At 46.3% G+C, this 25937-nt stretch overlaps 1 protein-coding gene and 1 non-coding gene across 2 annotated transcripts in view; both read left to right on the top strand.

Annotated features, from left to right (window-relative positions):
• LOC126470940 (uncharacterized) overlaps nucleotides 1-25937 on the top strand; it is a 520283-nt gene that overhangs the window by 435379 nt on the left and 58967 nt on the right. The window lies entirely within an intron of this gene.
• Nucleotides 25668-25742, top strand: Trnap-cgg (transfer RNA proline (anticodon CGG)). The gene has a single exon. It is a non-coding gene; the product is annotated as a tRNA-Pro (tRNA).

The raw sequence follows: 25937 nt of genomic DNA, 5'->3' as shown, positions 1-25937 counted from the left end.
AGAGGCTGGTCAGGTGACCCGTCGCAGAGTAATTATGTTTAGTTTGATTCTATCCACCCATCCATCTTTAAGGACTTCTGCCTCTATTTTGAGTGGTCCAGATGGGTACGTTGGATCTGTGTCTAGCTAAGTTCAACTCCCCATCTCATAAGCAGGGAAATCGATCCATATTTGATCCACGCTCGTCATATGCCGCCCACATTCCCGCGTACACAGTACATTGGCCATATTGACGACAGCACCGCGCCTTGGTTTTGGGTCTGAACCCAGAATATTCAGTCACTTTTTCTGGCTCTGTGCCGTTGTGGTCCTTTTTATGTTTCTGGCTGTACTTTGCCCTCATATATACCGGTCTTTAAGTATACCATGAAATTTTCTAACTTCTTCGTATTCACACAGCCTTGCTTCTGCAATACGCGCTTGGAGTCCACAAGTTGTTGTAATATATACACTCCTCCTCAGAACAAAAACTGATTCACGACCGCTAACACTTAGTCTCTGAGATACGATACAGTTTAAGGGAACGTATCGAGTCCATCAAGTCGAAGAGGTTTCGGCACAAAGTACTAGATCTCCTATAGATAGGTTATCAAAGTCTTAAGGTACTTCCACAGAGATTGTCACTCCATTCGACACAATTGCCTCCTCACAAATGGCAACGATTTTAAAGGTGTTTTCACTTAAAAATAAATCTGATTTATGTTAATCTAACTGTTTTTGTTCGTAGAGACTGCGTATGATTGTGAAACAATGTGTCCTCGTTCAATGAGCACAGGAGGATACAGCATGACTGAGATAAAATTTGTAGTCGGTGTGATGAATGGCAGCTATCTCTAAATGTAGAAAAATGTAAATTACTCCAGATGAATAGGAAAAACAAACACATAATATTCGAATACAGTATTAGCAGTGTGTCGTTTGACACAGTCATGTCGATTAAATACCTGGGAGTAACACTGAAAAGCAAGACGAAATGAAATGGGCATCTAAGGACTGTAGTAGAGACTTCAGTTTACTGGGATAATTTTAGGAAAGTGTAGTTCATATGTAAAGAGACCGCATATAGGACAATAGTGCGACCCATTCTTAAGTACTGTTTGATTCTTTCGGTTCCGCACCAGGGTGCCTATTCTGTATCTTTCCGCCATTGTGCCGATCGTTTCGGTACTCAAGGGCACCGAACGGTCTAGTACTCGAATTAGAGCCCCTGCATTTTTAGTATGCGTTTCGGAAGCGATACCGTTCGGGTCTGGAGAACCGAAGCGCCGTTGTCGGTTCGCGTCGTGCGAGCCACTCAAAAGCAAGCGGCCTCAGATCCGCGCAAGGGCACTACAGCGCGCGCAGCGCCACCAACACAAAGCGGCTAGCAGGCGACACGGGCGCGCTATTCTTCCAAGTACCGAAAATTGCGTTTACGTTGCCGTAACGCATGACGCCGCATTCCATCGAGCTGACGGGCCTGCCTTCATCGCTCTTGCCTCCTCCTTCACAGTATCACCCTTCACAGTATCAGGCGCAGTGAATCCATTTCCATGATTCTCAGCTTGAAATGCATAGAATTTTTTACAGTATCGATAATTAATAACTAAACCATTTGTGGGAAAAAGTGCATAAAGTCACTAGTAACGTCAGTTTACACTCGTGTAATATACGTAAGCAGAGCCGATGTCTTGATATTTAATGATCTTTAAACCTTTATTTGTAAAAAAATAACACTTATTTTGAGAGAATATTGACCGAAACCGTATTTTTAATGTAATCATTCACAGTAACAACCTAACTTAACCACATTTCTAGCAAAGGAAAATAGTCTATTGTGAACTCACTTTCCAACCAGATTCTTTAGTAACACAATCACTAAATCCAAAGCTAAAACCGCTAAATATGTTTAAAATAACAAATTATAGGTGAACGTAAATCACAGCTTATCGATCGACAGGGCCACACCGAAATCCAAAATCTCTCGGTACAATTGTCGTAAAATCGGTGGGAGGACCGTTCGAACCGAAAATGACGTCACTACCGAGCCTAACCTACTACACCGATCGGTATGAACGATACAGAATAGGGCCCCAGGTCAGCTTAGAGGAAGACACCAAAGATTTCAGAGGCGGGCTGCTAGATTTGCTACCGGTAAGTTCGAACAATACCCAAGTATTACGGAGATGCTTCGAAAACCCAATGGGAATCACTGTAAGGAAGGCGACGTTCTTTTCAAGGAGCACTATTGAGAAAATTAAGAGAACCGGCGTCGGAGGCTGACTGCAGAACGATTCTACCGTCGCCAACGTACATTTCGCGCATTAACCGTGAAGGTAAGATCAGAGACATTAAGGATCGTATGGAGGCACACTGACAGTCGTTTTTCATCGCTCTATTTGCGAGTGGAACAGAAAAGAAAAATGGCTAGAAGAGATACAGGGTACTCAGGATACACTCTGCCACGCACCTACTGTGACTTGCGGAGTGTGTATGTAGATGGAGGTGTAGTGTATAATACAATCGATAAGAAAGTGGACTTACATTCTGTAGAATCTAAATTCAGCTTCGCGTCCGGTCAACCAGCTTAACGTCTTCCCTTCAGTCGGTTTCTGATGACCTCGTCTTCTACAGTGCGTTAAATCTTAAAAACTCTTCTTTCCTTCAGACTCAGCCATGAGTTAAATCTGAGGTGCACTTCTAAAATTGTGTTGGCATTGTTGTAGGCATTGTCTGAGGCGTACGCTCGATTAAAAGAACATACCCGTAGTTCTCTGTAGAAATGTTACTACCACTAATAGGCGCTTTCACATTGGATTCTGAAACACGCTATTCGTACACGCACCACATGTATGACGGCTTAAAACCCTGTGGCGGACAGGGACAGGTTTTTCATTATATAAAGAGGTTGCTGCAGACTTCCACTGATTAGTTGAACCTCCAACCAGAATTCATATAATTAAGTCTGTTGCTGCCCCCCCCCTTCCCCCAAAGCGTTGTAATATAGCGCGCTGTAGTGATACGCTCCATTAGGTGCGGAATGAAGGTGAGCAACTTTTCAACACGGAGGGGGCCTGTGTGTAAGTGCGGAAGCCAGCTGCCTGATTGGCGGCCGCGCGTGTCGCGTGCCCTCCTCACGCCCCCTGCCCCCCCTCCCATTCTTACCGCCCACCACCTTCTCCGCGGCGGTGGTGGTTCGGGTCGAGCGCATGACCACGCCCTCTTCCGCCAGACCCACCTGTCCGCTTCGCACTGTTTGCGTCCGCATTTGGGGCCGACATGGGGTAGAAAAGGACAACGGCTTCTGAAAAACCTAAACATATTACGGAACATTTAAGGGGACACACCGTGGTTCAGGTCGAAAAAAATCGATTTTCGGTTTTCATAATATTTCGATAGATGAAGGTTTTATTTAAGTACTCTCAAAAGGATTTTGCTGAAAAAAATTTGTTTCGAGCATTTAAAGAGCATTTTTCTACCACGTGTGTTTATGTGCCACGCCCACTTTTCTGTCACCCACTTTTCTGCATATATTTTAGAACTTTATATCCCCTACATTGCACGTTAGGGGTTTTTTTTTTACTCCCGAGTGTATTGGCTGTCCTTGGAATGCAACGGTCGGTATTCTTTTGTTTCCGCTGTTTGTAAAAACACGCTTTGAAACACGCGGTTAGTTTTGTTCAAGTGTGATTGCGAGTGGTTGTTATAGAAAACTTGCAGGAATACTATGGGCAGACAATTAGGAGAAATAAAGAAAATCTTGAGGCAATAAAGAGAGATGTTTGGGCTATATTCTTCTATAAGTCCTCTACTGATGATAAGCCATGTCATGGATTGTGTCCATCAGGAGAAAATTCGTGTTGCAAATATAATAGGGCCCAGTCAACTGGAGAATCTTATTCTCACCAGCATTCTCTTCCTGCTGCTTTTATTACAGCAATTAAACCTATTTTCAGAGACTTGGCTCATCCTGACTTTCTAAGGAAATGTCTCCATGGGCAGACACAGAACCCAAATGAATGTTTCAACAGCATAATTTGGAACTACCTTCCTAAAACTGTATTTGTAGGCATGCATACAATGAAACTAGGAGTTCATGTTGCTGTTATTACATTCAGTTGTGGTAATATTAGAAAGTGTTGGATACTGAAAAAGCTGGGAATTAATCCCGGTGAAAATATGATCACTGGGCTGCAACATTTCGATAAAATGAGGATAGCCGATGCAGAAATGTCTGCATCTAATATGGCCAAGACAGCAAGACAAACGTCCGTGGAAAGTGAGAAAGAAGCTGGAAGACCTGCTAGAGCCCAACTAAGGGCCATCATATCCAGCAGGACAGTTTTAATTAACTATAAGTCACAAATTTCAAAAGTTTTTTCTTTAAAGCCAATTTCCCGCAAACTAAAATTTTCAGTACATATGCCCCATTATATCAGAAACTATCATATAAATGAATGAAATTTTCGGAGACTCTGCATAACATAAAAAGCCACCTCTTGTACTACATTCATTAATATTCCCTGATTAGGAAGTTCACAAGAAATATTTTCTGCAGAAAAGCTTAATATTTTTTGTTAATAGATTTAAAAAAGTATTTCTTAAAAACTATAAAATGGATAAAGTAGATTTTAGTACAGTTGACTCAATTAGCATCATGTAACATACAGTGAAAATACACTCCTAGAAATTGAAATAAGAACACCGTGAATTCATTGTCCCAGGAAGGGGAAACTTTATTGACACATTCCTGGGGTCAGATACATCACATGATCACACTGACAGAACCACAGGCACATAGACACAGGCAACAGAGCATGCACAATGTCGGCACTAGTACAGTGTATATCCACCTTTCGCAGCAATGCAGGCTGCTGTTCTCCCATGGAGACGATCGTAGAGATGCTGGATGTAGTCCTGTGGAACGGCTTGCCATGCCATTTCCACCTGGCGCCTCAGTTGGACCAGCGTTCGTGCTGGACGTGCAGACCGCGTGAGACGACGCTTCATCCAGTCCCAAACATGCTCAATGGGGGACAGATCCGGAGATCTTGCTGGCCAGGGTAGTTGACTTACACCTTCTAGAGCACGTTGGGTGGCACGGGATACATGCGGACGTCCATTGTCCTGTTGGAACAGCAAGTTCCCTTGCCGGTCTAGGAATGGTAGAACGATGGGTTCGATGACGGTTTGGATGTACCGTGCACTATTCAGTGTCCCCTCGACGATCACCAGTGGTGTACGGCCAGTGTAGGAGATCGCTCCCCACACCATGATGCCGGGTGTTGGCCCTGTGTGCCTCGGTCGTATGCAGTCCTGATTGTGGCGCTCACCTGCACGGCGCCAAACACGCATACGACCATCATTGGCACCAAGGCAGAAGCGACTCTCATCGCTGAAGACGACACGTCCCCATTCGTCCCTCCATTCACGCCTGTCGCGACACCACTGGAGGCGGGCTGCACGATGTTGGGGCGTGAGCGGAAGACGGCCTAACGGTGTGCGGGACCGTAGCCCAGCTTCATGGAGACGGTTGCGAATGGTCCTCGCCGATACTCCAGGAGCAACAGTGTCCCTAATTTGCTGGGAAGTGGCGGTGCGGTCCCCTACGGCACTGCGTAGGATCCTACGGTCTTGGCGTGCATCCGTGCGTCGCTGCGGTCCGGTCCCAGGTCGACGGGCACGTGCACCTTCCGCCGACCACTGGCGACAACATCGATGTACTGTGGAGACCTCACGCCCCACGTGTTGAGCAATTCGGCGGTACGTCCACCCGGCCTCCCGCATGCCCACTATACGCCCTCGCTCAAAGTCCGTCAACTGCACATACGGTTCACGTCCACGCTGTCGCGGCATGCTACCAGTGTTAAAGACTGCGATGGAGCTCCGTATGCCATGGCAAACTGGCTGACACTGACGGCGGCGGTGCACAAATGCTGCGCAGCTAGCGCCATTCGACGGCCAACACCGTGGTTCCTGGTGTGTCCGCTGTGCCGTGCGTGTGATCATTGCTTGTACAGCCCTCTCGCAGTGTCCGGAGCAAGTATGGTGGGTCTGACACACCGGTGTCAATGTGTTCTTTTTTCCATTTCCAGGAGTGTATTAGGGTCCTGCATCTAATAGTGTTTTTTTCAGAAATGGGTCAAATACTTGCCTAAATTAACATGGATTAGATAGGCAGGGTGTGGTCCCCTTAAAGGGATCGAAACTTCCTGTCAGATTAAAACTGTGTGACGGACGGGGACTCGAACTCAGGGCCTTTGCCTTTCGAGGCCAAGTGTTCTTTCTTTCAGGAGAGTTAGTCTTGTAAGTTTCGCAGGAGAGCTTCTTTGAAGTCTGGAAGGTAGGAAACGAGATACTGGCGGAAGTAAAGCTGTGAGGACGAGTCGTGATTCGTGCTTGGGCAGGTCAGTCGGTAGAACACTTGCCCGCAATAAGCAAAGGTCTCGAGTTCGAGTCTCGGTCCGGCACACAGTTTTAATCTGCCAGAAATATTCATATCCTCGTATACTCCGATGACGAATGGAAGTTCATCCTGGACTCTCGAATTTGTATCGGCTTTAGCAATTCTCGGATCAATGGCTTGTACGAGATATTCGAAACTGCGTTTCGACAATCCGGTAAAATTATGGAAAAGGTTTGTATAAGTTCACGATTTAAATTTTCAAAACATTCCGTTTATTTAAAAAATAACGTATTCACAAAGCCCTATTTCTCTTGTTCCTTCTAATATAACTCATCGTGTGATGTAAAAGCTGGAGCGCTGGGCCCACGTTCACTAGCTCACTTTCGTCAATTTTGTGGCAGTAGTGCGGCCCCGGGTAAACTCCTCTGCCCCACAAAGGTATTGCCTTACACTTTGCCGGGTAACAACTGGCCGACAATGCTTTAGCACCCAAATGTTGCCTCAATTAGTATAACCACAATGTTGCCGTACAGCATTGGCGCCGGCCGCGGTGGCCGAGCGGTTCTAGGCGCTCAGTCCGGAACCGCGCCACTGCTACGGTCGCAGGTTCGATTGTTGCCTCGGGCATGGATGTGTGTGATGTCCTTAGGTTACTTAGGTTTAAGTAAAATGGCTCTGAGCACTATGGGACTTAACATCTATGGTCATCAGTCCCCTAGAACTTAGAACTAATTAAACCTAACTAACCTAAGGACATCACACAACACCCAGCCATCACGAGACAGAGAAAATCCCTGACCCCGCCGGGAATCGAACCCGGGAACCCGGGCGTGGGAAGCGAGAACGCTACCGCACGACCACGAGATGCGGGCTAGGTTTAAGTAGTTCTAAGTTCTAGGGGACTGATGACCTCAGATGACCCATAGTGCTCAGAGCCATTTGAACCATTTGAACAGCATTGGCGTGATATACAGAGCGATTTTTTCCACCGAGTACAAACTCTAGGGATTTATCTACGGAAGGATACAGAACAGATAAGATCTAATAAACTTATGTCAGGAAATGCATGGTTTCCATGTTAGAGACAATTTATTCAATCATACATTGTTAAGATACTGCAGTCTAATCCGCGTTGTACCATGCATTCACAGTTCAGTATGTGCTGAAAATGGTTTCCATGTGCCTCGGTGTATGCGTGTACGCGCTGTAGTTTTGTTCTGTCTCACACGTTCACTTCGGTCAGGCAGCATCCGAACAGTGTCAAAGCCAGCATGAATATACTGCTCTAGTATCTCCACATCTGGAATCGGCTCTGCATACACTATACTTCTGAGATGGCCCCATAACTAGAAATCTCACAGGTTGAGATCCGGTGAACGAGCAGGCCATGCAACGTGGACCCACTCCGATCCATCGATCAGGGAAGACATGATTGAGATGCGTTCGAGCGTTAAGTGCCAAGTGGGCTGGAGCACCATCATGTAGCAGCCACTTAACCCTAACTGCTCTCGATGTGGAAAGTCTGTCGCTAGTAAGCCGTGCACACGCTGTAAGGGATAAGGGTAGTAACAACTGCCATGGAGAATGTTCCACACGGTTGTCTGGCTTATCCAGTAATGGGCCAACTGCCTGATACTGACACGGCGGACGCCTTCCTCGGGGGTAGTTACATTTTCCTCCAAGTCTGGTATCCAAACATTTCGAGTACATCCTTCATGATTTCCTGCTTCCTGAAACGACCCTGTCGCAGACAAACGGCGAAACACTATTACAAACATTGAATAATGTGGTTGTTGTCGATGGAGATGGGTTTCCTGATACAAACTTGCTGCCATAAGTAAACACTATGACGGCAATATCTCGATTCGAATACGGAACCATTGTGTACAACGCGGTATCACGTCCACTACAAAGTGAGTCAGCAAGAGAAGTGAATCGGACACAACCCTACCAATTACTATGGCTGGAGAAGGCGCTATTGTATGACGTATGACGAACCGTAGGAGGACAATATGCGTACTGTAACAGTGGCTGCGTGGTACAGCGCGTATTAGACCGCAGTCTCTCTTACAATATATGATTCAATAAATAGTCTGTAGCATGGAAACCATACATTTCCGGACATAAGTTCATTAGATCTGTTTTGTACCGTATCCCCTCATCGATCACCCCTAGAGTTTGTAGACGGTGGAAAAAATCTCCCTGTATTGCCGGCAATATGCAATTTTTAGGCCTGTGCAAACGTACCATTACAGTAGTGAGTGCGAGGAACGGTGTGGAGACCGGAAGCGCGGGCCTGGGCGCGGCGACCTCGCTTTCGAGGACAGTAGTGAGTGAGGCGCGAGGCGGCGGTCAGTCACATTTCCCCGCGACGCCAGCCGGTCCAGCCAAGGGCATCCGAGCCGACCCTATCCGCCGGAAGAGGCGCTGCCGTTTGTCGACACTCCGGAACAATGGCTAATCGCCTTCCTATAAAGTCTTATCTACTAGCCGCCGCCGACTGGGGTGGCCGAGCGGTTCTAGGCGCTAAAGTATGGAACCGCCTGACCGCTACGGTCGCACGTTCAAATCCTGCCTCGGGCATGGATGTGTGTGATGTCTTTAGGTTAGTTAGGTTTAAGCAGTTCTAAGTTGTAGGGGACTGAAAACCTCGGAAGTTAAGTCCCACAGTGCTCAGAGCCATTTGAACCATTTGCCTCCGCCAGACGAGGAGATCGTAGGCTTTCCCGCTCGCGAATGAAGGGCAGGTGGCGATATGTGGCAGACTCATGAGCCAAAACATTGTGACCATTGCCTACCGCGACAATGACTGCCGCCTGGCGGCATTTAGAGCAGTGCCGTGCTAAGGATACCGTAGCAGTGGGGCAGAGGTGAATGGAGTACCATTTTAGCGGCGGTAAGTCCCGCAAATGGGGAAATCCGCTGACATAAGCGACTGTGATACGGCCCGGCGCCTGGGAACCAGTATCTCGGAACTGTCGTGAGCATCTACAGAAAATCGTCTAAGGACGTTGAAACAACGAGCACGTGACAAGGTGTTGGACATACACGCCTCGTCACCGAACGTGGCGGTTAGACGATTTGCCGCTCTGTAAAACAGAGCGGCAGCGGCAGCGGTCAGTCGCTGATTTGGCGACGGAGTACAATGCTGGCGCAGGGTCAAGTGTTTCGGAACAAACCGTTCAGTGCACATTGTTGCACACGGGGCTCCACAGTAGATTATCCCTAAATGTTGCCATGTTGACCCGACGAGGCTATCAGTTACGACTGCAGTGAGCACGGGATCATCGACGTTGAGACACGGATCAATGGATAACGTGTCGCCTGGTCCAATGAATAACGGTTCCTGGTACGTCAGACTGGTGGTCGTGTCCAGGTATCCGATCACCCATGCGAACGGCTACTCAAAAGCTACGTCGCGGCACGGACGCAGGTTCGCATGTCGCTCAGGCCAGTGTTATTGTATGGGGACATTCACCTGGGAAGGCACTACGACAGCATGTGACTAAATGAACATTATTGTGGACCACCTGATCCTGGTTCGCGCAGCTCACCCCGTCGGAGGTTCGAGTCCTCCATTTGGCATGGGTGTGTGTGTGTTGTCGTTAGCATAAGTTAGTTTAAGTTAGATTAAGTAGTGTGTAAGCTTAGGGACCGATGACCTCAGCAGTTTGGCCCCATAAGACCTTACCACAAATTTCCAAAATTTCTAATTAAGTCTGTGGTTGTACCTTTAATTTAACTATTTTCCTACCATTTCTCCCGAACTAATTCCCGCAAATTTACCTCAACGAGGGCACTGATTCGAATACGTAAAGAGCTTTCAAAATCGTTGCCACAGTTCAGAGACGTTTGAGGAATGCTGTACCCCGTGTAGAAAAGTCTTGAGATTTCTTAGTATCGGATATAGCAAGTCTCGTAAGGATTCGGAGATGGATTTGCTCAGTGTTTTGATGACTGGAGCGATCTGCAAGCTAAGTGGCTGAAATTGGGCGTGGCTCGGTTTGAGGCGCCGTGTCACGGATTGCGTAGCCCATTCCGCCGGAGGTTCCAGTCCTCTCGCGGGCACGGGTGTGTTTATTGTTCTTAGCATAAATTAATTTAAGTTGTGTGTAAGTCTAGGGACCGATGACCTCAGCATTTTTCCCTTAGGAATTCTCACACATTTGAATATATTTTTGAAATTGAGCACTTGAACGATCACTCACACACGCCCGAGCGCCATTGCAGTTTGTTTGTTAACAACACAATAAAACTTTAAACATAAAAAACTCAGAAAATTATTGTGCCGGTGATCTGCTACATTTTAGTGAGTACATGCAGATTGTTGACATAATAGTAAGAACAATCGCAGGAAGCTAAACCACAATAAGCGGTACAACGACGGATTCTGTCGGGAACTGATCTATTCACTTGCGATGTATTTCAAACTGTCCATGTATTTTTCATATGTTTCTCTAAGAACGGTTGTTCAATTCACTTTTAAATTTTCACAGCTGAATATTTACACAGTTCCTACGTGATACAAAACATATAGGAAAAATGGACCGTATCATCACATGCCGAATTAGTATTCTATTCGCTTTGGCGTAATTACATTCTTAAAATCTCTCCATAATTATCAGGAGCTGACTAGCAAATTACACTCAAAACTGACGAAGTGCGGGTTTCAGCAGAAGACGGTAGACGCTAATTTACGTTTTTCTACCACAGAGTATCTGCACTTGAAGATTCAGCTGATGGCTTCTTATTCACGACAAGTGTTATTAAAACTGATTGCCGATCTCTGCTGTTGTGGTGGGGTGCAGAGGGCTCGCGATAATCTTGTACGACCCTTCCGCCAACGGAAAGGAACGAACACGCAAAAACGGGGAGTGCCCGCGCGTATACACACCGCAGACGTCCGATTGCAGCCAGAGATATGGAACCACGAGCGGCCTAGTAGGCCCTCTGCACTTCATCTGAGGAAGAGCCTCCCGCAGTATCGTATACATGCGGGCGAGCAAGCGAAAGTACCTCCGGCTAGCAGCGATAATACCCTTGTAAAGCTACGCTGTTTCTCTGTTTTGTGCCCCTAGAGAGTTGATTGTGGTCTTATCGGTGACAACCGCAGCAGCGACATCTTGTACCCTTGTTTCGAAATGGAAAAATATACATGTAAACAAAATACAGTATATGGCACAATTCCTGTTTCACCCTTCTAGGGCCGGCCGAGTGACCAAGCGGTTCTAGGCGCTACAGTCTGGAACCGCGTGACCGCTGCGGTCGCAGGTTCGAATCCTGCCTCGGGCATGGATGTGTGTGATGTCCTTAGGTTAGTTACGTTTAAGTTGTTCTAAGTTCTAGGGGACTGATGGCCTCAGAAGTTAAGTCCCATAGTGCTCAGAGCCATTTGAACCAATCACCCTTGAAGCTGTCGTTGAAAAAAGTGAGTAGATAAAGCTTTAGATGCGTACCTAAGTCCAGAAACTGTCTGCTTTCGTGTAGTAAAGAAACCTGAGTCTACTCACGTCTTTCATATTTTGCATGTAATTTTACTCTGTGATATGCTACCTGTATTGAGTGTTAAGACGAAGCGGTCATATGATGTCCTTTGTTTACATGCTGCCTTACCGATTCAGTCATCGCTTACCGTTCGTGGGGTTTTAGCTGTGCATTTAGTATGATTAGCTAAGCGCACACGTATTAGAAAGATATTTTAATTTACGACGAAGCGCAACGCAATGGGAGAAAAGTTCAACACTTGTAACAACAGTGTTTTTCGCATCGCGATCTTTAGGATTATCTGTCCGGATCGTTAAGGGGGAAGAGACCGTATAAATCTAGAAGTGGTGGATGTAGATTCCAAACTGAGATGTCGCTTGCAAACTCTCGTTCGTCCTATTCTTTGGTATTGTTCGTCGGTCTAGGAGCGTTACCAAGATGGACCAGCGGGAGAGAAGGAGAAGATGCACAGAAGAAATGCGCGATTCGTCACGTCTTTGCTTAGTTTGCTTATTGGGTGCGAAAGCGTTGCTAGAAAGCTCCAAAAACACCAACGGGAGAAGCTACGAGAAAGGAATTGTCACAGCAAAGAACGTTACTCTAAAAATCCCAGCGCCCGCGTTGTCATACAAGCCACGAAACATACAGGGAGGAGCAGCTAAGCCAGGCCATTCCGAACACATTCAGAATCAGAAAGTGTATCCTGGTACTCTTTTCGTTTACTTGTAGCGGACAATGAGTGGAATTTTTCTGAAGTACGCAAGTAATTTTCAACGTTTACTACCGCCGAAATATGACACAGACTACTTAATCCAATATATACTTTCTCTGTAGTATTGGAAAGAGCAAATGGCTCTGAGCACTATGGGACTTAACTTCTGAGGTCATCAGTCGCCTAGAACTTAGAACTAATTAAACCTAACTAACCTAAGGACATCACACACATCCATGCCCGAGGCAGGATTCGAACCTGCGACCGTAGCGGTCACGCAGTTCCAGACTGAAGCGCCTTTAACCGCACGGCCACACCGGCCGGCTTGGAAAGAGCCTTCGAAGTGGTCTTCAGCAATGTAATAAATGTGAGCTTGATGAAATATTAACAAGATAACTCTGCCGCAAACTGTCGTCCGGCCATCAGCAGAAGACGTTTCACAAACGTCTTTACTACAATGCCAAATTAAGAGTAGCAATGGAAAACGTTGGAAATGCCATTTTCTTCACAAAAAGTGTTTTCACTGTTCTTGCTTTCTCGGCACCATGTGGCTTGTCTCTATATTTGATCTAGATGGTAAACCACGGAGAAAGACTTCCAAACATCAATTCATAGATGGCGCACGGTCTTTGTGCCAAGCCGTGGAGTTCTAAAATTAAAAAAAAAAAATGAGAAGTGGATTTTGTTGACTACAGTTAAAAACTTAATGGCGAATTTCTGTACTTGTATTATCGCATGTAAAACATAATGCCTCAGTGTTAATGGCACTGCGAACAAAAACTTTCGCACTGCTATTTTGTCGAAAACTGACATTTCTGAGAACGTGGCTGTGTAGAAAAATGCAAGATGATTTGTGCAGCGAAGAAAGCAGCAACTAGCCACTGTTACGAATGATTTATATTTATACAAATAGTGCCATTGCCGGTTTGGAACCGACAGTTTCATCCTCAGGTTTCGAAACGACAGCTTCATCTTCAGACGACTGTTCACGTTTATATTACATCGATTGTTGTTTACATTAAATGTTGGTGTTGGGAAAGAAATGGCCAACAACTAATGCAATCAACAACAGATGTAAAATAAAGGTTAACAGCCGTCTGAAGGTGAACCTGTAGATTAGAACTGGTAACAACCCTGTTTACTTAAATAAATAGCATTGTTAACTGTTGCTGGTTGCTGTTATCTTCTTTGCAAGAGTCAACTTGTAAAAACTGTCATATTGTCACTTAGAACAAGTCATTTTCCTGGTATGGCAGTTAGAACATTCTTAATAAAGCATTTATTTTCCATAATTTTGTGGTGTCAGAATACCTTCTTAATTTTCTGTGTACAAATCAGTTCTGTACAAACTGAGGTACACTGTTTTTTCATTCCTGACACATGTCAGCTGTGACACTCTTCAAATGTAAGCAAACACGTAATTCAGGTACGGTTCGTGTGTTCATTGTCATGACTGCAATATCAAGTTCTCAGTTGCGTTGTGAGGAGAATGTAGTAGTGTCATCGTATAGGTGGGAGGAACATACGAGTAGTTAACAGAAAAATGTTTCTTTTCAACACTTGATTGGTTCAGAGGCGGAAGCTGTACTGAAAGTGTGTGAATTATTGACGGAAGAGTGGATACATCAGCTATCACTCGCTAGTTGGAGATAGTTTTCAAATTTTTCATTTAGCGGTGTTTCAAATGTCTTATTGTTATAGCAAGGATTTTTCCCTCTTCATTGCTGTCTTCTTGTACCTTTGAACTATCCAGCACGTGTCACTTGTGATGACGAGCTTCAGGCGTTGGGGTACGGTAGGCAAACTTGGAGCAATGTTAAGCTTGTTTTTGATTTAACGTCTGACCTGTAACGGACAGAGAAAAAAATCAGCATGAGACGGGTAACGGAAACCACAATCCACCCCTCAGCCGTGCAATGTTTACACTAGAAGAACTTCATACGTTTCTGTAGTGACTCAGGTACCGTCGCTTTGACGACTGGAACGGAAAAAAAAGAAGACGCTGTGTTACAGCTTCTCGCTGGCTTCACAGTAGAATATCGCAAGAGGGCATTAATTAGGTATGCAACAGCACAGAGGTAAGTGGTTTTCTAGCGAGCGCTTGTGAACGACGTGCGATATTGCAGATGCTGTTAATGTCTCCTGTTCGCCGAGCAAGAGAAACACTATATGTAACGTCCGGAAAGCTCAAAGTGCGTCAGTGCATCGTTCATTTTAAGAGCAGACTGTCCTCGGGTCAACCACGTTTCTATATCCCACGTGTATAAATAGGTTTTTGTTTTTGTAGTTTCCATTCTCTACTCCAAAGAGTTTTGAAGACCTAACGTTGCCAAAGTACCTAATCGATAAAGTCAAGATGCTATACGAAAAGTGTTACAGCTGTGTCCTGATAGACAATGGATGATAAGAATGGTTTGAAACAAATAGAGGTATCCACTAAGGGAGTACCCTATCACCATTCATGTTTGTAATAGTAATGGACAAGATTATAAAATCTATCAAGAAAATACACAGCGAACCAAATGCCATGGTTTTTGATGATGTATGGTATAGGGAGGGACAGAAGCTGAAGCACAGAATAAACTTAACCATTGGAACAACATTTCGGATTAAAAATAAGTAAAACAAAGACACTAGAAGTGGCCATCAGCAGGCAAGGAACAATCTCAGATACATTTCTAGAAGCAGGGAATCTGTTTTCCATTTCAAGTACCTAGGAAGCATGATCACGAAAGGCAACACCATTAAGCAGGAAATACTCAGCACGACACAGAAAGTATCCAGTTCTTACACTCAAATCAGAAATCTTCTCTGGGACGATAAAATGCCACGAAAAGCAAAAGCGACTACATACCACACCTACTTCGTACCAGTCCTCACATATGATTTAGAAACATGTAACCTACTAAAAAAAGACATCAGCAGAATTCAGGCAATAGCAATGAGATTCATTAGAACTAAGAATCAGACAGCTAGCAAGGACAAAATCAGGAATGAGGTGAACAGAAAAGTAGCTGGTATTGAGGTTCCTGTTACCAGTGCCATAAGGAAACGCAGTCTTCAGTGGTATGTGCACATAATGAGAATAAACAGTGGAAGACCTGACAACAAGAATTTCAACCTGAACCTCGCAATAAGACGACGGGGAAGGCCAAGAAAACCTTGGATGGAGACTGTAAGATCAGCTACGGAGGAGAAAGGACACAAATGGGAATTTGTCTTGGAACAGAAGATGTATGAAGACAAAATGAGATGGCGAGCGCTTGTACACCACACCCCGGAAACTGGAGTTGGAAAACGACGACGATGATGATGATGATGATGACCCCAAGAAACAGAGCGGGCTGTTTCAGATTCAGTTGGAGTAGGGCAGATGGAATCTGAAATGAGAATATTTAAACTTGCACTTGTAGTTGCTGTATTCGCCTGACAAGCAAGGAAACCTTGTTCGGAACCGAGGGAATCGGATTACTTTAATTTGTTCCTGGGACAGTGTTATCAACTGTACGATGCTACAGTGCCTCTGTTGCTAAGAACGACGCAGAGTTCCTTCGGACATGCATGCATTCTTTCTTTTTAACAACAGAGGCTCCGCAATACCATATTTATCCGCCAATGTCAGGCAACGACTTTCAACTAAAATGTCCTCTCCTGTTCGGGAGTCACATAATGTGTGTAGAACTAAGAGTTGCGACGCACGTACGACGACATATGGAAGTTTGTGTCTGGCCGTGGGCTGTGAACGGATAGCTAAAGCGGTTAACGTTAAGGCGACCGATTCGTAAAACGGGAAATCCGGGTTTGAGTTCGGCCCGGCACAAATTTTCATTGTTATCATTCCTCTATTCATGTTATCAACTGTCATAGACAAGAAATATAACTTAGTGGATGTGTTTGTATCTTGAATGTTTCAACGTGTGTCAGTGCGAGTGGAATTCTCACCGTGCATCCACTAGATGTGACATTTGACACTTATTGCAGTAAGTAATGTGTTCATAAGACTTTGAGTGAATCGATGTTTAGACGCCCTGTTCGAAATGTATTCTTTTTCGTGAATTCCTACGTTCTTTTATATAAATAACGAACTCATTTCTCGTTATACCCAAGCTACAAACGAAAGCGAAAGCAGAGGACAATGAAATAAGCAAACAATTCTAATGAACACAGATCCGGAAATCAAAGGCTTTCTCCGATGAGATGTATTATGACGGAATACGTGAGCACTATATAACAGAGCGTCAGAGGATCCAAACTGCAGATAAGCGCTTGAGGATAAACACATTAGATCATGTGATCCACATGGCCTCTGTTTATGTGAAGGCAACCTTCAGCACGTCAGCACATTCGAAGCCAGTAGACGCTAACAATAGCAGGGGTGTTCTGAATGCATTGACAACTATGCACAATGCGTTCCCTGGTTTAATCGACACTGTCAACAGGGCTGGGGTACTCGAAAGCTTTTAAATATCTCCACAAAAAAATCCAGCATGTTTAAGGCGGCAAACCTGGAAGGCCATGATACTGACGAGCCACGACTAAGACAGTAGTTGTCGGAGATTTGTGCCAAGAATTCTCAAGTGGTTCTAAGCACTATGGGATTTAACTTCTGAGGTCATCAGTCCCCTAGAACTTCGAACAAATTAAACCTAACTAACCTAAGCACATCACACACATCCATGCTCGAGGCAGAATTCGAACCTACGACCGCAGCAGTCGCGTGGTTCCGGACTGAAGCGCCTAGAACGGCTCGGTCACAACGGCCGGCACACGAATAATCGAACAGGCGCAAGGAAGTACGCCAATGGACCATCTTACATGTAGCACATACGCATCCTTTCACCATACGATGTGGCACAAGCGTAGCCGTATACATTAACCCTTTAACCTACGATTTAAGTTCCAACGGCCCGGGCCCAAAATGTAAACACGTTCGCTCGGGACCGCAGCTCGTGGTCTGGTGATTAGCGTTGCTACTTCTACACTCCTGGAAATGGAAAAAAGAACACATTGACACCGGTGTGTGTCAGACCCACCATACTTGCTCCGGACACTGCGAGAGAGCTGTACAAGCAATGATCACACGCACGGCACAGCGGACACACCAGGAACCGCGGTGTTGGCCGTCGAATGGCGCTAGCTGCGCAGCATTTGTGCACCGCCGCCGTCAGTGTCAGCCAGTTTGCCGTGGCATACGGAGCTCCATCGCAGTCTTTAACACTGGTAGCATGCCGCGACAGCGTGGACGTGAACCGTATGTGCAGTTGACGGACTTTGAGCGAGGGCGTATAGTGGGCATGCGGGAGGCCGGGTGGACGTACCGCCGAATTGCTCAACACGTGGGGCGTGAGGTCTCCACAGGACATCGATGTTGTCGCCAGTGGTCGGCGGAAGGTGCACGTGCCCGTCGACCTGGGACCGGACCGCAGCGACGCACGGATGCACGCCAAGACCGTAGGATCCTACGCAGTGCCGTAGGGGACCGCACCGCCACTTCCCAGCAAATTAGGGACACTGTTGCTCCTGGGGTATCGGCGAGGACCATTCGCAACCGTCTCCATGAAGCTGGGCTACGGTCCCGCACACCGTTAGGCCGTCTTCCACTCACGCCCCAACATCGTGCAGCCCGCCTCCAGTGGTGTCGCGACAGGCGTGAATGGAGGGACGAATGGAGACGTGTCGTCTTCAGCGATGAGAGTCGCTTCTGCCTTGGTGCCAATGATGGTCGTATGCGTGTTTGGCGCCGTGCAGGTGAGCGCCACAATCAGGACTGCATACGACCGAGGCACACAGGGCCAACACCCGGCATCATGGTGTGGGGAGCGATCGCCTACACTGGCCGTAAACCACTGGTGATCGTCGAGGGGACACTGAATAGTGCACGGTACATCCAAACCGTCATCGAACCCATCGTTCTACCATTCCTAGACCGGCAAGGGAACTTGCTGTTCCAACAGGACAATGGACGTCCGCATGTATCCCGTGCCACCCAACGTGCTCTAGAAGGTGTAAGTCAACTACCCTGGCCAGCAAGATCTCCGGATCTGTCCCCCATTGAGCATGTTTGGGACTGGATGAAGCGTCGTCTCACGCGGTCTTCACGTCCAGCACGAACGCTGGTCCAACTGAGGCGCCAGGTGGAAATGGCATGGCAAGCCGTTCCACAGGACTAAATCCAGCATCTCTACGATCGTCTCCATGGGAGAATAGTAGCCTGCATTGCTGCGAAAGGTGGATATACACTGTACTAGTGCCGACATTGTGCATGCTCTGTTGCCTGTGTCTATGTGCCTGTGGTTCTGTCAGTGTGATCATGTGATGTATCTGACCCCAGGAATGTGCCAATAAAGTTTCCCCTTCCTAGGACAATGAATTCACGGTGTTCTTATTTCAATTTCCAGGAGTGTAGATCACGGAGTCTTGGGTTCGATTCCCGGCAGGGTTGGGGATTTTCTCTGCCCTGGGACTGGATGTTTGTGTTGTCCTCATCATTCCATCATCATTCACGGCTAGATTGGAGTGTGTGCAGAATGGGACTTTGTACGGGCGCTGATGATCGCGCATTTGAGCGCCCCACAAACCAAACATCATCATCAAAGATTGCCCGGTCTTGGAATCGTTTCAAGGCTCCAAAATCGGTCCGACGTTGTACCAACCGCATATGACTTACGGAATGGAAGTACATGTGTAAGATCGACCTGAATTGATTTTGTGCAATTCTTGATATACCCTCACTAGCTCATGTAATAATAGTCTTAAAAGTGCCACAAAAGATTTATTATCAATCAATACAATACAATATAAATCAATGCCGTATCACCAGTCCCTGAAGATACCCACAGTTTACAAAGTAGCGCTCTTACAAAAAGCAACAACACATGTCATTAAGCTTCAGGGGTGTGATAGCATTCGAAACATACGTGGACGTGTAGAGCAATTTTGCATCTCTTGCAGTGCGACGTTGTTTCACTGCTTTTTTTAAATTTATTTTTATTTTTCGTGCAAACCTTACCCGACCGACGTACAACTGTCCTGGCCCGTGATAATCACATTTGGCCCGAATACCAGACCACGAGTCTCACACGTGGTTGTAGGTTAAATGGTTAACACTGTTGTACTGCCGTGTCCGCAGATCGTGGTCTCGCTTCCCGAGCACAGGGTCCCGCGTTCGATTCCCGGCGGGGTGAGGGATTTTCACCTGCCTCGAGATGACTGGGTGTCGGTGTTGTCCTCATCATTTCATCATCATCCAGGAAAGTGGCGAGTTTGGATTGAGCAAAGGTTGGGAATTTGTACGGGCGCTGATAACCGCGCAGTTGAGCGGCCCACAAACCAAACATCATCATCATCATCACTGTTGTTCCACTGGCATGATTGAACTTGTACGGTTTTCGGACAAATGTTTACTAGGATTATTTACTTGTTTCATTGTGCTCTACTTGCAACTTTCATTTGTACTTGTAATGGTCAAACACTCTGTATAAACATGGACCCGCCCGATAGCCGCGAGCGTTAGCACGCCGCTTCCGGGATTCCGGGAGGGTCGCCAACCGCGGATCGAAGCAGCCCGGTGTGCCGGCAGGCCCGGATGTGGTTTTCGGGCGGTTTCCTGCGTCCGACTGCGTGATTGCCGGTCCTGTCTCGCCTCAGTTACACAGTTCGCAAACACTTCACGAACGTTCTCTCACTTCCTCGTCGGAAAACACTAACGCCGGCAGATGGAGGTGCGCAAGTTCCGCCCCGGGGGAGGAAAGAGATGGCGACGGGAAGGCATCGGGTCACCCCCTACCACTAACTCTGCCAAATCCAGAGTAACATGTCGACCCCGTGCTGATGCGGGATAAGACCAGAAAGACGAAATTCTGTACGAACATCGTTCCTCGTCGGAGAACACTAACGCCGACAGGAGAAGGTACACTAGTTCCGCCCCGAAGGAGGAAAGGAATGGCGACGGGAAGGCATCTGGTCACCCCCTACCACTAATTCTGCCAAATCCAGAGTAACATGGCGACCCCGTGCTGAAGCGGGTAAGACCAGGGAAAACGAAATCCTGTACAAACATCGTTGACACGAGGACGATGTCCTCCTAAACCGAACGGTGTATTTCATAGAGACATAGGAAGAGCTACACTACTGGCCATTAAAATTGCTACACCAAGAAGAAATGCAGACGATAAACGGGTATTCATGGGACAAATATATTATACTAGAACTGACATGTGATTACATTTTCATGCAAATTGGGTGCATAAATCCTGAGAAACCAGTACCCAGAACAACCACCTCTGGCCGTAATAACGGCCTCGATACGCCTGGACATTGAGTTAAACAGAGCTTGGACGGCGTGTACAGCTTCAGCTGCCCATGCAGCTTCAACACGATAGCACAGTTCATCAAGAGTAGTGACTGGCGTATTCTGACGATCCAGTTACTCACTCACCATTGGCCAGACGTTATCAGTTGTTGAGAGATCTGGAGAATGTTCTGGCCAGGGCAGCAGTCGAACATTTTCTGTGTCCAGAAAGGCCCGTACAGGACCTGCAACATGCGGTCGTGCATTATCCTGCTGAAATGTAGGGTTTCGCAGGCAGCGGATGAAGGGTAGAACCACGGGTCGTAACACATTTGAAATGTAGCGTCCACTGTTCAAAGTGTCGTCAATGCGAACAAGAGGTGACCGAGACGTGTAACCAATGGCACCTCATACCATCACGCCGGGTGGTACGCCAGTATGGCGATGACGAATACACCCTTCCAACGTGCGTTCACCGTGACGTCGCCAAACACGGATGGCTGCGACCATCATGATGCTGTAAACAGAACGTGGATTCATCCGAAAAATTGACGTTTTGCCATTCGTGAAACCAGGTTCGTCGTTGAGTACACCATCGCAGGCGCTCCTGTCTGTGATGTAGCGTCAAAGGTAACCGCAGCCATGGTCTCCGAGTTGATAGCCCATGCTGCTGCAATCGTCGTCGCACTGTTCGTGCAGTTGGTTGTTGTATTGCAAACGTCCCCATCAGTTGACTCAGGGATCGAGACGTGGCTGCACGACCCGTTACAGCCATGCGGATATGATACCTGTCGTCTCGACTGCTAGTGATACTAGGTCGTTGAGATCCAGCACGGCGTTCTGTATTACGCTCCTGAACCCACCGATTCCGTATTCTGCTAACAGTCATTGGATCTCGACCAACGCGAGCAGCAATGTGGCGATACGATAAACCGCAATCGCGATAGGCTACAATCCGACCTTTATCAAAGTCGGAAAGGTGATGGTACGCAAATCGGTTGGAAACTTTCCTCATGTCAGCACGTTGTAGGTGTCACCAGTGGCGCCAGCCTTGTGTGAATGCTCTGAAAAGTTAGTCATTTGTATATCACAGCATCTTCTTCGTGTCGGTTAAATTTCGCGTCTGTAGCACGTCATCTTCGTGGTGTAGCAATTTTAATGGCCAGTAGTGTATAATAAATTTTGTATTGGTCTTGTTAAACCACTGTATTTCGGGAACAGAATGTATCCTTAAAGCTGAATTGGTCTTTAAGCAATTCATGTTGTAACAGTTATCACTTAGGAATGGAATTATTGGCCGCAATCGTGATCTTCATGAATAAATACATTTAACAACGACATAGGCGGGAAGTGTTGTCCTTTCTAAAATACTGCAGGACTGCGGTCTCAAACAAACAGAACATAAACACTGAACAATAGATTTAGTATGAGTTTCAGTGCGCACAACTCGCGCGGCAAGCTGTTTGAATTGCCGCTGTGGCTGGGCCCAGGTGTGGAGTGCGTGCGTGGGGCGTTGAATGTCACGGCCGGAGATGACGCAATGCGTGCGATTAAGGGGCACGCGCCGAGCGCTCTCTCTCTCTCTCTCTCTCTCTCTCTCTCTTTCTCTTCCGGCCATCGAGCCGACTGTGTAGTGCCAGGTTAATCAAATGAACAGAACTGGCAGAGGATGGCAGGGTATCAAAATACGCGTCAGCAGATTAATCACTTGAGCCACTAGGTCAGGGGCTACTTCTTTTGCTGTTCGTAGACTTGCACCCAGAATCATTGGTGCGCAGGTCAAATATACTTTATAAGACAGACAACTCGTGGTAACAGTCATCGGTTGTGTTTAAATCTCTACCAGCAACCGTCTTTCAAACTAAATTATGGCAATTCAGTTCCTCCTGTTACGCAAGCTTAACATGTTTCGACGCATTTGTGCCGTCTTTAGTCAGTACTTTCATTTACAGTCAGACCCTTTGCGTCTGTTGTGACGGTTATAGTATTATTTTGAATTCCAGCTTTTGTGCGACCTTTTTCGTTGTTATTGCTGTTGCTGTTGACGTTGACGACGACGATGATGATTATAGGTTTGAAGAGACTGAACATTTAAGCTCATAGCCGGTCGTTGTGGCCGTGCTGTTCTAGGCGCTACAGTCCGGAACCGCGCTGCTGCTACGATCGCAGGTTCGAATCCTGCCTCGGGCATGGATGTGTGTGATATCCTTAGGTTAGTTAGGTTTAGGTAGTTCTCTAACTGTTGAGGACTGATGACCTCAGATGTTAAGCCCCATAGTGCTTAGAGGCATTTGAACCATTTTTAAGCTCGTATGTCTGTGTCTAGAGTAAATCACATGTGCATATGTGAGAACGATTTGTAAGGCGCTGTCAGACTGAGGTGCGTAGGAACAAAGCTGAAGCAACTTAACTCGTATACACTGGGACAAGAGCGATACAACACCGATACAGTTCGTGTCGTACTGCCGGCGCAAATGGAGTGCTGGCCGCTCCGCGCATATGTATCGTACGATGCACGGCGAGGGAAACTTCATGTCACGTGCTGCGTCTCAAAAAAAAATTCTTTCATGTATGTGTAGCATTTCTACATCCTCCTCTGTAGTTGGTTTCTACGTAAAACCTTTACTTTTCGCGTAAAAAATTAAAAATCACTCCGCTATGCAGTCGTTCTCATTCGATTCTGAGGAAACTATTTGCTAAAAAAAATTCATCTTATAGTCTGATGTCGCAGCTTGAAAGTGAACTGGTTTTCTTTTCGCTATTGTCCATAGTTATTATTAATACTCACTGTGATGCTGTGGATATTCTTCAGCCGTTTGTTGAGTCCCTTATCAAAAAGTAAATGTTACTGCTGTGTGAGTGAAGTAGGGAAGAGTATATTTGAACACATTCAAATGGTTCAAATGGCTCTGAGCACTATGGGAATTGACATCTGAGGTCATCAGTCCCCTAGAACTTAGAAATATTTAAATCTAACTAACCTAAGGATATCACACACATCCATGCCCGAAGCAGGATTCGAACCTACGACCGTAGCGGTCCCGCGGTTCCAGACTGAAGCGCCTAGAATCGCTCGGCCACACCGACCGGCACTTGAACACATTCGTTTTAATAAAAGACAAACCATTATTTAGACTTCAGAGTACAAGAATCTGATCGGATAATACAGCATTTAAAATAATAAAAAATACATGGGCCACAGTTACGCTTGACTGCTTAAGACAGATTTCAGTGTCACATATTCTAAAATTTCCATTTTCCACACTGTAAGTAAGTTGCGATTATCGTTCGATATGATCGACAGGAATGATACAAGGCGAATATAGTTGGCCTTACACCAACAGAAAATCATCATCGTACGAATAAATGTTAATGTTTTTAAACTCTGAAGTGCCTTTTTTAAATAAACAGTTTTTATCGTTAGCAAAAGACGCAAAACAACCAACTCTACCCGTGGTCTGCGACTGTGAAAAGACGTCTGTACTCTTTACCAATACCAGCCATGTAATTAAACAATTCTCCACCTGAATAAGATGGTGTGAACCGCCGAAACGCATAGTCGCGAAATAAACAAGTGATAATGCAGAAGCTGTTTTATTTTTGCATTGATCAACAGTCGCAGCACTCGTAATGGCGTCCCTTGTGGACCAAGTATTCAACACGATGCTCTTAAAACCGCAACAGCACGATTCTACCATTGCACCATTTCATGTGACGAGGAAATGCACTACTGGCCATTAAAATTGCTACACCACGAAGTTATGAGCTACAAACGCGAAATTTAACCGACAAGAAGAAGATGCTGTGATATGCAAATGATTAGCTTTTCAGAGCATTCACACAAGGTTGGTGGTCAATGGTGGCCGAGCAACTGGCTCGTCACAATACGCCAGTCACTACTCTTGATGAGCTGTTGTATCGTGTTGAAGCTGCATGGGCAGATGTACCTGTCCACGCCATCCAAGCTCTGTTTGACTCAATGCTCAGGCGTATCAAGGCTGTTATTACGGCCAGAGGTGGTTGTTCTGGGTACTGATTTCTCAGGATCCATGCACCCAAATTACGTGAAAATGTAATCACATGTCAGTTCTTGTATAATATATTTGTCCAATGAATACCCATTTATCACCTGCATGTCTTCTTGGTGTGGCAATTTTAACAGCCAGTAGTGTATGTACACTATCTCGGCGAAAGCATCTGGACGCTTATCAGTGGGCATTAATATGGGGTATGTGCACCCTTCCCCTTTATGACGGCCTGAGCTGTGCTGCATACAGTTTGGATGAGGTGCTTGAGAATTAAGCCAGAAGAGTTAACAATGCTGGACGCTGTAGTCTAGAGCGAAGTCGACGTTCAAACTCATCGCAGATGCTGACGCAGACCATCATCGTCTCCGAACAGTTCCTCTACGGTACAGAGACTTTTTGATCACCCGGTATATCTCGCGAAGAGACCATGAGGATAAAATCAGAGAGATTAGACCCCACACAGAGGCATACCGACAATCTTTCTTTCCACGAACAATACGAGACTGAGAATGAGATTTTCACTCTGCAACGGAGTGAGCGCTGACATGAAACTTCCTGGCAGATTAAAACTGGGTGCCGGACCGAGACTCGAACTCGGGACCTTTGCCTTTCGCGGGCAAATGCTCTACGAACTGAGCAACCCAAGCACGACTCCTTTCTTTCAGGAGTGCTAGTTCTGCAAGGTTCGCAGGAGAGCTTCTGTAAAGTTTGGAAGGTAGGAGACGAGGTACTGGGAGAAGTAATACTGTGAGGACGGGGCGTGATTCGTGCTTGGGTAGCTCAGTTGGTAGAGCACTTGCCCGCGGAAGGCAAAGGTCCCGAGTTCGAGTCTCGGTCCGGCACACAGTTTTAATCTGCCAGGAAGTTTCAATACGAGACTGGAATAGAAGGGAGAACCGATAGAGGCACTCAAGGTACCCTCCGCCACACACCGCCAGGTGGCTTGCAGAGTAAGGCTGTAGATGTAGATGTAGAATGTAGGAATATTTTCGATTTGTTGGATTTCCTGTACATCGAAAAGTGCGAGTCCTGAATGAC

Source organism: Schistocerca serialis, chromosome 1, assembly GCF_023864345.2.
Source record: "Schistocerca serialis cubense isolate TAMUIC-IGC-003099 chromosome 1, iqSchSeri2.2, whole genome shotgun sequence".
NCBI classification, from domain to species: domain Eukaryota; kingdom Metazoa; phylum Arthropoda; class Insecta; order Orthoptera; family Acrididae; genus Schistocerca; species Schistocerca serialis.
This window is presented reverse-complemented; position numbering and strand designations above follow the sequence as displayed.